Genomic DNA, 13731 nt, shown 5'->3' on the forward strand with positions numbered 1-13731 from the left:
TTCACTCATATAATTCACACATAATTATAGGACTAAGAAGAATTTGTAGTCTTTAAGTTTCATATTCTGACCAGAGTAATGCTCACATTCTCAGCAGACTTTGCTTTGATGGCCCCATTCCAGCAATCTCTCTGAAGGCTGTGCTTCTATTTCTACAGTAATGCCATACTATAAAGCTCTGACCAAACACTTTAGGAATCTTCGGGCGTGGCTTGTTGGGGTTCTGATACCAAATTCTATAAAATGTATATTGAGGGGAAGCATCATCTAGGTATTCGTAGACAGGAATAAACTAGTCATGATCATGAAACAGAAAGAAGTCCAAAAACGAAGAGTAAACAAAAGGAATGTTAGTAGATAAGATCAAAGAGGAGTCCAGGCAAAGACCATACAATGCCTTTCACAGGTCACAGTAAAAGTTTGCGTTTAACTCTAATTGCAAGAGAAAGCCATTGTAGGGCTTAGAAGCGGCATGTTGTTATTTATTTCACATTTTAAAAAGAGTTGGGAGGCTCTCACTTTTATTCCAAGAGAGCATGATGTCAGTAGAGATGGAAATAATGTGGCCATTCCATAATCTATCCTGGAGACAGAATTGATAAGACTTATGGTTGCATTGGGTTACAAATAGGAGTGACTTCTTGCTCTTTGATCTGAATATGCGACTAAATGATAGCGTCATTTACTAATATGGGAAAGACTGATGGAGAAGTGTGCTGAGGGCAGGGCTTGGTTGTGCCTAATAGACACCTAAATAGTCAGAAATAGAATGCTGTTTGTTCTTTGAGATTCCCTTTTAAACTAAATCACAAAGCTAATTTTGTAATTTGGTTTAGCGTAATGCTTTCTGATCCCAAAATTGCCCTTCTGTTATGACTTATCAAAGCAAAATTATGTTTTCTTATGAAGTAAATAAAATTGTTATTAACCTATCTTACCTATGCAAAGTACCATCATCTGAATATTTTAGATAGTATACAATAGTCCCCCTTACCTGTGGTTTTGCTTTCTGTAGTTTCAGTTACCCATAGTGAATGGCAGTCTGAAAATATTAAATGGAAATTCCAGAAATAAACAATTCATAAGTTTTAAGTTGTGCACTGTTCTGAGTAGCATGATGAAATCTTGTACCAATGTGCTCCATTCCGCCCAGGTCATGAATCATCCCTTTGTCCAGCATGTCCACTCTGTATACACTACCCGCCCATTAGTCACTGAGTAGCCATCTTGGTTGTCAGATGAACTGCCACAGTTTTGCAGTGCTTGTGTTTAAGTAACCCCGCTTTACTTAGTAATGACTCCAAAGCACAAAAATAGTAATGCTGGCAATTCAGATATGCCAAAGAGAAGCCATAAAGTTGAAAAGTTGAACGTTCTCCACTTAATAAAGAAAAAAAATCATATGCCATGGTTGATAAGAACGAATCTTCTCTCTGTGAAATTGTGAAGAAGGAAAAAGAAATTTGTGCTAGTTTCACTGTCACACCTCAAACATATATATATACATTCATATATATATATATATATATATATATATATATATATATGAAAAGACATAGTATATATAGGGTTCGGTATTATCCTTGCTTTCAGGTATGCACTTTGTGTCTTGGAATGTATGACCCACAGATAAGGGAGGACTGCTGTACCTCTCATCAAGATACTACAAAAAGAAATTGGAAGATAAGTAAGGAGATACCAATCTAAGATAAATGAGGAAAACCTAATATGCATTCTCTAAAGTCATTTAATCTTATGATCAGAACAAATTTTTCCAAGTCACCTGAGCAATTATAGAGAAATCTTTTTTATGTATATACTTTACTTAGGTTTATCTGCAAAAATGTTGAAAAGTCTTGAGACTTTTAGTAGACACCATAGACGGAAGCACAGCAGGGCACTGGCAGTAAAGCTTTCAAATCCTTTCTACAATAGACTGTCACTAGGGCAGTTCCAATCAATCTTTATCACTTCACGTCAAGGCGGAGATATAAAAGCATTTACCATGTGTGCAATTCTTCCTTCCTAAGTTTCTTGATATATAAATGTAGGGTATTTAGAGTGGCTGGTCTATGTTCAAAATAATAACTCCCTGGTGACTCCTTACTGGGAAGCTAATCCGATTGAATGTGGTCAATGTGAGTTAGAAATTAGCATGTAGGTGGCCAGTCATCACCTCCAACAAAACACCCCAAACACCATCCAGGTGTTTAAAACCAGAAATGAGACATTTCCTTACCTTTCACTTTCGGTTAATGTTACCACATTTTCCTATTCAGGATCAAATTATGAGTAAAATTAGAGTCCTTTTCAATTTTCCCGTCTGTCATAGTTAGTAACATTTCACATTTGTCCCTTTCCGTCTGTTATATTATTATAGTTTAAGCCATTGAAGTATGAATACAGAAATACTGCATTCGTTTTCTAACTGGTTAGTTTGATTCTTGTATTGTTCCTCTTTAATTGAAACCTAGTTCACACTATGTATCTTCCTAACATGCTTATCCTAATTAATCTTTAACAAATATATGCCGAGCACTTCTGTGTTTTGCATACTAGTCTGATTACTTAGAAAGCCAAATAAAAATCCCTTGCCTCGTGTAATAAGGTGAACACCTTTGCAGATGCTCTCTTTCTCTTTGTCTGCCTCACCCCATCTCTCTCTCTCTCCCTGCTGTTTGTTTTTCCAACCTATGCTTTTTAACTTTTCTAGTTTGGCTATTTGGTCAATCATGAATTAACACCATGACATAGTGTTGAGAGTGAAGAAGAAACAATGCCTATATAATGATTACAAGAATAAAAATAAGAGAAAGAAAAGTATAGGGTGGAGAGAGATTAAAATAACGTCAATGTGGTGAAAATGTTGGACAAATGCAATCATCTAATTGCGAAAACACAGAAAAATTGGTTACCTAGTCCAGGATGGATTCTCTGTGATACTGATCTTAATGTTTTCTTTGTGATATTGATCTTGATGTTTTGATTTGATGTAGTCATGTTTAAACACTTCAACTTATATATTTTAAATTGTGGGTCTTTCATTAGCTATTGCCCAGAAGGCTGAAATTAAAATTCCTAGAAATTGAAACGTTTCATCAGAAACTTACCAAAATAAAATTCCATGAGAAATATAAATCTAATGTAGAAAATATTTTTGAATTTTTCCACTTATGTTTGCTCCCATAAAATCTTAACCAAAGATATGCTTTAATCTAAATGTATATGTAGTTGGGAGGTTGGGAGATGGAGTGGAAAAGAATTTTGATCAAATTAATGCATCTAAACTCTATTTACTGATTTACGTATGTCCAGCATTGTGCATAGTTTTGAGGTAATCAAAAAACTACTTAAATTATTAGAGTTATTTAATTTAAAAGATAATTAAAGTGGTGGCTGAGGGACCCTCCTGGGAGTTTCAGGGACTCTTGCTCCCTGCCATGGGCTGCAGGATCCAAATGTTGGTTTGGAGCAAAAGGCAGCCTTGCCTTGCGTTCCTGGGCCACTGTCAGGTCCAGCTGTGAGTTTTCATGGAGCCACAGGTGGCCTAGGACTAGGGTGGCCCAGACCTGGTGGGGCTGCCTTGCATGCATGACATGTGGGAGCTCCTCCACTACAATCCTGTCAGTGCCCAGCTGACCCACCTGGCCTTGGTGTGCTCCTGTGCATGGGCCACAGGTTCAGCAGCTGCTCAGCCACCTGAGTGCTCAGAATATGTCTCCTGCAGATAGGCGGCTGGTGACACAGTCAGTGGTCCCGCCATAGACTGCTTGTGTGCCAGACAGGAGGAGATGCCATTTGGGAAGACGACGGACAGCCTCTTGTGGCTGCTGACCCACTGGGTGGCTGCTAACCCTGTGAAATATGGCTGGCCCTGAAAACTGTCCACTGTAGAGGTTTTTGCTGCCACCTTCTGCATCTGGAGCATTTTGGACCACACAGTCATTTTGCTGCGGAAGTTTAGATGGGGCAAGGGCTGGCTGGACCTGAACCACCAGCTTCTGGACAAGTGTATGACTTGCAGCAGCCTGTAGTGGGTGCTTGTGGCAGACAAGGAGATCCTGGTAGTGCCAAGGGAGTCCCAGGAGGAGGAAGTCAATCCCTTTGATGTGAATTTGGGGCAGGAGTTTGCAAACCCCAACACACCTGTGGGCCACACCAGGTTGCCCATGGATAGTGATAACAGTGACAACCATGAGTCTGAAGACAAAAGGCCCAATACCAAGGACAGAGGACACAACAGCAGTAGCTCAGAAGATGAGGAGAGGCAGGGAAAAAGGGTAGAAGCCAGTGCACCAACAGAGGTTTGGAAAGGAATCAAGAAACAGCAAAGATGCTGAATGTGTGGACATATGTTTTTCGAGCATGGCTGATGAGGAAATCTAGGGAGGGTGCAGGACTTGAGGAACATTGACAGGCCTGGTGGTCTTGGCCCCTCGTCCCTGCCAGGAGAACTGGACTCTTTCCTGTTTCTTTGCCAATGCTTCTAACAGTCTCACTCTGGCTTCTGCCTTGGAGAACTTGCAATGAATTACGGGGTCAAGAAGGAGAAGGAAAAACAAGATAATTAAAATGATTCATTCAGTCCATTTCTCCAGTGAATGTACAGAAAGCTATGAATGTAAGATCTCCATAGGTTCATGTATTGAGTCAGAATGTCCCTTCTTATTTTTGCTTCATGCATAAGTCCTTTATGTTATCTTACTCATACGTTGCTATTTTTAGGTTGAAACATATGAAATTGCCCTTTTTCTAGGTAAAATAATGATCATATATCAGCAATTTTGTATGGTTAAACTTAACATTTCAAATTCTTTGAGGAAAGTACCAGTACTATACATTTAGAAGTTTTCTTTACCTATTTAAAAGTTCCATTCTTTTCTGTATGACAAAGAAATAGCCAAGACAATATTAGTCCATGATTAAAAAGAGAGGAGTGTCAAGTATCCAGTGTTCTCATGAATAAGTCTAATTATTTTTGACCTATGAACATTTTCTGTAGGTGTTTGAACAGAAATCTATGAAAATGGCTTTTTCTGATCTATGACACCAAATGAAGATGCCATCATCTCTTAAAGAAAAATATTAAGGATAGAGTGATACTTTCAACTGAATGAAAAACAGTAAAACTTCTTTACTTTCTGCTGATAAGAAGAAAGTAATTTGGCTTTAAAAATGTTAATTATGATTTTTATCATCATGGGAGTATTATAAAAGTTATTGTTTTCATCCCTTTCGAAAGTAAATATGGGGCACATTAAAAGTTAATATGGAAAAGTTCGAAGTTCTCTCTTGAAAAGAAAACTTTCTAGATCATTAGATTGTTGGACATGCCATGCAGCCAGCATCTTGTATGAGGTTTTTAAGAGAGATACAGCTCTTCTTTTGATTAGTTTCTTTGAATATTTCAGCAACAGCAATGCCAATTAAAGTTTTACTGGATGATTACGTTTTATATTGACTCAGATACAACTTAAGTGATTAAAATGTTAAAGGTAGAAATAGAAAAGGAATAAACCCTTTTATTACACGACATTCTCTCTTTACGCTTTAAATTAAAACTGTACATATAGCCTTTTTTAGCTTCCAGAGTAGTCAAAAATTTAATATTATCTTTTTGTTACCCCATTAGTCAGCATTACAGAGCCTCTGTTCTAGTTTATTGGTTTCTTTATTGTTTACTGATCACATAGTTATCCCACCTACTGAGTTGTTTGACTTAGTTGTTCTTTTTCTCGTGTCTCCAAGCCTCAAACCCCACATCTTCTAGAATAATGTTTCCTTAATTACTTTTTATAACTATTTTACATCTTCAAGACAAGCCATGACCTACCTTTATCTATCCACTTGTATTTCTTCTCAGAACTCAGATTCGTTTTGTCTGTTTGTCTCCTCAGGGCCTTAGTGAAATAACAGTGAGTCCTGGCTGACCACGTCACATGAATGCACCACGTGCTCAGCGAAATAGAATGATCCCTGCATAGAGCAGGTTGAAAGAATGAATTCCTATCTTCTGTAGGATCTAGCACAAAGCCGAACATCCAAGTGCTCCATAAATGTTTGAATTTGATATAAATAGCTTATTGTATTTCTAAAGATGCTTCCTTCTAAATATTAATTTTGAGTGTATATAATTATTGCCCCAATGTTCAGCCTATAAAATATGGTGCATAGACACATGAGGGAATACGCATGTTTGTGTGTGTATAGCGCATATATCACCTGTGATATGTGAGGAAAATTATAAAAACAATTCAATGTTAGTCTCTAGATACTATCAGTAGGTTTTTAAAATAATGTTGTTAATATCAACATTCAAATTGTTTTTGTGTTTCCTCAGTATTGTGTTTGGTTTTTCTCTAATACTTTTTGAAATGTATTTCCTTTTATTTCAAAGGAAATATCATTAAAAAACAATTTCTTTTTGTACCAAATTATTTATTTATTTATTTATTCCAATTACTTTATTGAGGTCACATTGATTTCTAATATTGTGTAATTTCGGGTGTATATTATTATTTATTAGTTTCTGTGTAGACTACATCATACTCACACCCAATAGTCTAATTTTTATCTGTCACCATACATATGTGCCCTTTTACCCCTTTTGGCCACCCCCTACCCCATTCCCCTCTGGTAACCACTAATCTGTTCTCTTTGTCCGTGTGTTTGTTTATCTTCCACATATGAGTGAAATTATACGGTGTTGGTCTTTCTCTGTCTGGCTTATTTCGCTTACCATCATACCCTCAAGATACATCCATGTTGTTGCAAATGGGAGGATTTTGTCTTTTTTTATGCCTGATTAATATTCCATTGTATATATTTACCATCTTCTTTATCCATTCATCAGTCAATGGGCACTTAAGTTGCATCCACATCTTGGCTATTGTGAATAATGCTGCAATGAACATAGGGGTGGATAAATCTCTTTGAATTGTTGATTTCAAGTTCCTTGGATAAATACCCAGTAATGGGATAGCTGGATTGTGTGGTATTTCTATTTTTAATTTTTGAGAAATCTCTGCACTGTTTTCCATATTGGCTGCACCAGTTTGCATTCCCCCCAGAAGTGCATGAGGGCTCCCTTTTCTCTACATCCTCTCTAACATTTGTTTATTTTTGATTTGGAAATTATAGCCATTCTGGTTATTTATTATAGAACCCAGCTCCATGGTAGTATTATAATGTGATAATCTTAATATGATAATGAATATTTCTATTTTTTTAATATTTAAATAATACATTGCTTACGATTTCTATAATTTGGAAAGTCATCTCTCTATCAGTTACATAGCACCAAGTATTTCTATGGAAAAAATAGAAATTTACAATATTTACTGTCAATAAACTTTAATTGTGCCAGCAAGAGGACAGAAATGCAGAAAATTACAGACTTTTAAATGTGTGAATTGCTTGCAAGTTACAGGGCCTGGGTAATTATTTATCTTAGATGGTTAGTGCACAGTAAAACACAGGGACATTGATAATTGAGGTGACTTCATCTTGCTTCAACTCTGTTACCACATAAAAGGAACAATCTGTTTTTAATCTAAAATTTGACATGAATAAACTTGTTTTATGAGTTTCTTGGTGCTTGCTAAAACAAAGAAATCAGCAGTTTAGGAGAGTTAGGTTTATAACAGTTTTTTGAAGACCCTGTAGCTAGAAATTAATCAGAATAACGCTGAACTATTAGAAAATAATTGGAGTAATTAAAAGCACAAATCAAGTCAAATTACAAAGAGTGAAAGGCAATATCTTCTTTTTTCTATGTCCGACATTATACAACCACGGTATACTTTCATTATTATTCATGAAAGAGCTCTTAAGAGTTTGTGACTTACAATGGCAATTGGCTTGGTGCTTTTCTCACGCGGGCTTCCAGAATAAAACTGATTTTTCACAAATATTTAGAATGAATTCCAACAGCCTTTTTTGGCAAAAAATAACTAACATTTATGGTTTTACACAATAATAGAAACTTGTGAGAGAAGTTTAATGATTGGACCAACAACTTTATTTTGTTTTACCATTGACATGATAAATTTGAAATGAATCACTAATTTGTGATTTATCTACTACAAATAAGACGAGAAGTTAATAGAAAAGTTATACATTTCTTATACATTTTTGTTAACCATTTCTGCTTATTGCACACTGAAGACGTACAGGATGGATCACTTCTGGGTATATACTCTACTAATTGAATGTCAATTGCATCATTTTTGCCTTCAGCTTTCACATTCAATGTGAGATCATGAGCAATTCAATTCACGAACTTAGTCATCACACCCAAAGTAATTCTATCTTAGAATCAAGGGAATATTTCCCTAGAAAGTCACAGAAATTGTATGCATACATATTTTTTTAGTTTTAAGAAGGAAAACATGGCTCTATAACTTGAACGCGAATTTAAAATTTACTTTGGGGAGTTTTAATATTAAACTTAATCGTTCATAGCATGATTTTTTTTTTTTTTTTGAGGAAGATTAGCCTTGAGCTAACTGCTGCCAATCCACCTCTTTTTTCTGAGGAAGGCTGGCCCTGAGCTAACATCGTGCCCGTCTCCCTCTACTCTATATGTGGGACGCCTACCACAGCATGGCGTGCCAAGTAGTGCCATGTCCGGACCCGGGATCTGAACCGGTGAACCCCGGGCCACCCAAGCGGAAACGTGCGAACTTAACTACTGTGCCACTGGGCCCGCCCCCATAACCTGATTTTTAAACTAGATGTTTACTTGAATAATTTTATCATCTAAGCTTATAAAATAAACATATATAATAGACTATGCATGAAATTCAGCCTAAAAATATAAATCCAAATATATATATTTGTTACTTGATGCAGGTGACATAATGCATGTGAACCAGACAGGGATGTGACAATGGAGTTATATCTTATAAATTATGGTCACTGTATATTTGTGAAATGCACATATCAAAAAACCTTGTCTAGAGCAAGAGATTTCAAGGGAATGTATGAGGAAGTGGGTAACAACAGTGACCTTTCATTTAGATATCATTGCTTGCTGAATAACTCAATTCACTTACAGTTTTGATGATTAAAATTGAATTAATTTTGGCAGTACATCTGCGAGGGAGGTGGGGGACAGCTTTATCGTATTACATTGAAAGACACCCTGTCTACTCAGAATGGGAAGACCATGCAACAGGCCGGATTGTAATAGAAAGTATATTTCTTATTCTGTCTAACATCTATCTCAGAATTTTATTTCTTCTATACAACTAGTTTTCTGTTATAGCTAATAGAGAAAATGCTAGCCAAGTTTCTTCTTGCTGGCAGGAAAAAATGCTCCTGTTGAACTACGATTTTGTTAACACTCCATCCCCAGTTTTGGTTGGATGTGTTCCTTATTTAACTTGGTGGAGGATCTTCGAAAGCTAACACAAAATGACCTAAATCAAATCCTATCAAAGACTTTATTTTGATTAGCCTCTAAAAATTTGTTTTGACTTTTAATTTTATAAATTCTGAATTTCACATTTAGGAAAGCAGATTTACTGAATATACTTTCATTTGCTAACTGCATTGGAGAATGAAAGCAGTTAACCGTGCTTATGCAATTAGTCATGATGCGGAAGCGGGAGTAGTTACTGCTTTGTCCCCTGAGTTGTCTTACTGCTTTTCCTTGCTGTGTATATCAGCCAACTCATCTTCATTGCCCATTGTCTGTCTGCTGGTCTCTATATTGCTGTATTCCGTCTCCTTTTCTCCCTTCCTCTCTCTTCTCTGCCCCCTCAGTCTCATTCCCCTGGTAACAATACATGTGTATGTAAAGGTAACTGCAGTTGTGTCTATGGGTCGGCATATGTGTGTGTTACATCAAGAAATACATGCATGCCTTCAGATGACAGGAATAGCAGCACACTTACATTGATTATGCCATCCACTAATTGCCTGCTCTCAGATTCTAGAGGCACTCCACATCTTCCACAGGCTGATGACAGGCGATTTATTGCCATGTGATTCTGACCTATGTGCTTTAATCCTAACATAATACATACATGCATTTCCCCATAGTGGAAGGTTCAGTAGCTTCAAATTCCCTCTTTTCAGATAATCATTTTGCCTCTTGAGCTACTCATCAGAATGTATGAATCATTAAACTTTAATCTCATGTTTATCTTTGTAATAGACTTTACCCAAGTGAAACATTTTCAGGTAGGTAAATTGTATTAAAATTTGGCAAATAATTTATTTGAAAAGATGCTTTTAACTTATTTTTCAGGAAATGCTGAGTCTTATAAAATTGTCATTTGCTTTTGTTCCAAGTTGTCTCTTCTCTTATTCCTTTTATTCTTTTTTACTTTTATGTTTTGATTAATATTCAGAAACAATGCTAAAGAAAAACTAGAAGAGAGAGAGAAAAAAGTTTCAAGTTATTCTAGCAAAAGGCTATGCCATGTAAAATGTATTATTGTACAACTGCTCTTCTGGTAGGCTATGAAGATATTTTAGAGTGTAAGGATTTTTTAGGAGCAGAAATCCAGGATATATACACACATTAAAAGAGTTCTTTATAGCAACACTTCCCAGACTTTTAGGTTTTATGCTCTAGCAATGTTTTTCTTTTAATCGAAGGGCCTAGAGTATGGTCGTCAACTTTTTATTTTGCCAAGGAAAAATGTTTAAAGTATTAGCTGGCTAGTAGTATTAGAGAAAGAATATTTAACACACAAACACACACACAGTGAGAAGAACATAAACTCAGAATAAAATATAAGTTTTTCCTAGTAATGATGCCTGGCAACCATATGCCAGTATATATATATAATTTTGTTTTTGGTGAGGAAGGTTGGCCTTGAGCTAACATCTGTTGCCAATCTTCCTCTTTTTGCTTGAGAAAGAGTGGCCCTGAGCTAACATCTGCACCAATATGTCTCCGCTTTGTGTATGGAACCCACTACAGCATGGCTTGATGAGTGGTACACAGGTCCGAACCTGGAATCCCAACCTATGATCCCCAGGCTCCCAAAGTAGAGTGCACAGACTCAACCACTACAGCACCAGGCCAGCACCTACCAGCATATTTTTAATGTAGAGATTTTAAAAATATGAATGCTGAATGTTATAACATGAAATTACATTCCATATAATGTCTTCATTAAACAATTTTGACTACACTGAGATCTAAATTTGTTGATCGTGCAACACCAAGTGGTGGTCTTGCATTGTTTTCCTCTACTTGGTTTCAATCACATTGTTGAAAAACTAGTTTTGCATATTAATGAAAATAGAAACAGTTCTATTAAATGTAAATATTCTGGGGAAAATGAGATGAGCCGTGGAAATATGGCCTTCGTGTCTCCAGGAATCTATTTCCATTTCTTTGAACTAGGAAGATATTGCAAGACTGGCTAGGGCTGAGAAAAAGGACTCAATGAAGAACATTTCCCAAACTACACTGCTCTGAGCGCTTATTACCTAAAAGAAGTCGGAGAGGACATTATCTGAGGATTAATTTACCCATGCAGACTTTCTAGACTGACATCAGATTGCCAAGAATTGGGAATGAGGTTTCCATAATGCTATTTTAAACAAGGTTAAAATTGAAGTATTGGTCTTTTTTTTTTTTTTTTTAAGATGAGCACCTGAGCTCACATCTGTTGTCAATCTTCTTTTTTGTTTTCCTTCTTCTTCTCCCCAAAGCCCCCCAGTACGTATTTTTATATTCTAGTTGTAGGTCCTTCCAGTTGTGCTATGTGAGATGCCACCTCAGCATGGCTTGATGAGTGGGGCGAGGTCCACAACTAGGATCCAAACTAGTGAAACCCTGGGCCATCTAAGCGGAGCACGTGCTTAACCATTCAGCCGCAGGGCTGGCCCCTGAAGTATTCATCTTTAATTTGATTACTCCTAGGTATACAATTTTGCTGTAGTCTATTTTAAATTGTGTATTATTAAATATTTATTTCCAAACTTTTGGTACTGGTATATAGGAATACAATTACTTTTCTGATTTTCTAAATTCACCTATTAATTTTAATAATTTATCTGTAGAATCCTTTTGATTTTTTATGTACACAAACATGTTGTCTGCAAATTATAATAAAAACTTTACTTCTTCTTTTCCTATCTTTACACATTTTATTTCTTTTTCTTTCCTCATTGCCCTGGCTAGAACCTTGAGTAAAATGTTGAATACAAGTGATGATAATAGGCATCATTGTTTTCTTCTCAAGTGGAAACAAAGCTTTTAATATTTTACCATTAAGCATGATGTGTGCTGTAAGAGTCTTGTCATAATTGTCATCAAATTAGCAAATCTTCCTTCTATTCTTAGCTTGCCAAGAGTTGTTTTGTTTTTGTTCATTTGACAGTTTGTTGGTTGGTTGATTGGTTTATATTAATCTGAATTAGGTGTTGTATTTTATCCAATGCTTGTTCTACACTTTTTGGGTGCATGTAGGATTTCTTCTTTAATCTGTGATGTGGCAAGTTACACTGATTGACTTTTGAATGCAAAATTAACCTTGCATTCTTGGAATAAACCCAACTTGGTCATCATCTATCATCCCTTTTATATATATCCCTGACTTTGGTTTGCCATATACATTCATTGTTTTGGATATTAAAATCAATGTTTATGAGTGTGATCAGACTATAAATTTCCTTTTTTGCAATGTCTTTGCCGGGTTTTAGTGTAGAGATTGTGTTGTTATTATAAAATGAGTAGGAAAAGTCCCCCTTTTCTCTGGACTTTATGAAAGATTGGTGTTATTTCTTCTTTAGACATTTGAAAGCACAATAGTAAGGATTTTTGGCCTTGCAGTTTTCTTTGTGGTCAGGTTTTAAATTTGGGATTCAATTTATTTAATAGATATAGAATAATTCAATTATGGTTCTTCTTGTGTCTGTTTCTTGATTGGTTGGACTTTTCTACAAATTCATCCATTTCATTAATTTTTAAAATTTATTGGCATAAAGCTATTTATAATATCTTATTTTTAATTTGTCTGGGATCTGTTGTATTGGCCCCACTTTCATGCCTAATACTGCTAATTTGTGTTCTCGATCCCTCTTGCCAGGGATTTATTGATCTTATTGATTCTTTCAAACAACAAGCTTATAACTTAGTTGATCCTTTCTGTTGCGCACTTATTTTTCTATTTCATTAATTTCTGCTCTTACGTACAAATATTCTACATGAAAAAAACTACACAATGTTCTCAGAAAAAAAAATCAAGAAGCTCTAAATAAATGAGAAGATAAACCCTTTTCTAGTCAAGAAGACTTAAACAGTGTAAAGATACCAATTCTCCTGAAACTGATTTATATAATGAATGCAATCCCAGTCAATAGCCGGTCAGATTTTGTTCTTTTTGTTTTACAACATTGGAAAAATTCTAAAATTAATAGGAAGGAGCAAAGGTCCCAAAAATAAACAAAATATTCTTGAAGTAAAAGAATAAATTTGGAGGATGAAAATTGCTAGATATCAAGACATTTTAAAAACACAGTACATAAGAGTATATGTTATTGGTAAAAGGGCAGAGAAATAGACTAAGTAAAGAACTCTCACATCGATGGACACTTTATTTATCAGAGAGTTGGCATTGGAGAATTGTGGATGAAGGCCAGTGTTTTTAGTAAATGGTATTGGGACAATTAATTATCCATATAGAAAAAAAAATAAATCTTGACAACTTTCTCACAACACACAAAAATCAACTCCAAGTAGATTTTGGATGTCAATATGAAAGG

At 35.7% G+C, this 13731-nt stretch overlaps 1 protein-coding gene and 1 pseudogene across 8 annotated transcripts in view; both read left to right on the forward strand.

Moving 5' to 3' along the window:
- ERBB4 (erb-b2 receptor tyrosine kinase 4) overlaps positions 1 to 13731 on the forward strand; it is a 1100930-nt gene that overhangs the window by 652151 nt on the left and 435048 nt on the right. The window lies entirely within an intron of this gene.
- On the forward strand, positions 3715 to 4340 carry LOC123278407 (18S rRNA aminocarboxypropyltransferase pseudogene; annotated as a pseudogene).

This window comes from Equus asinus, chromosome 19 (genome assembly GCF_041296235.1).
Source record: "Equus asinus isolate D_3611 breed Donkey chromosome 19, EquAss-T2T_v2, whole genome shotgun sequence".
Lineage (NCBI taxonomy): Eukaryota > Metazoa > Chordata > Mammalia > Perissodactyla > Equidae > Equus > Equus asinus.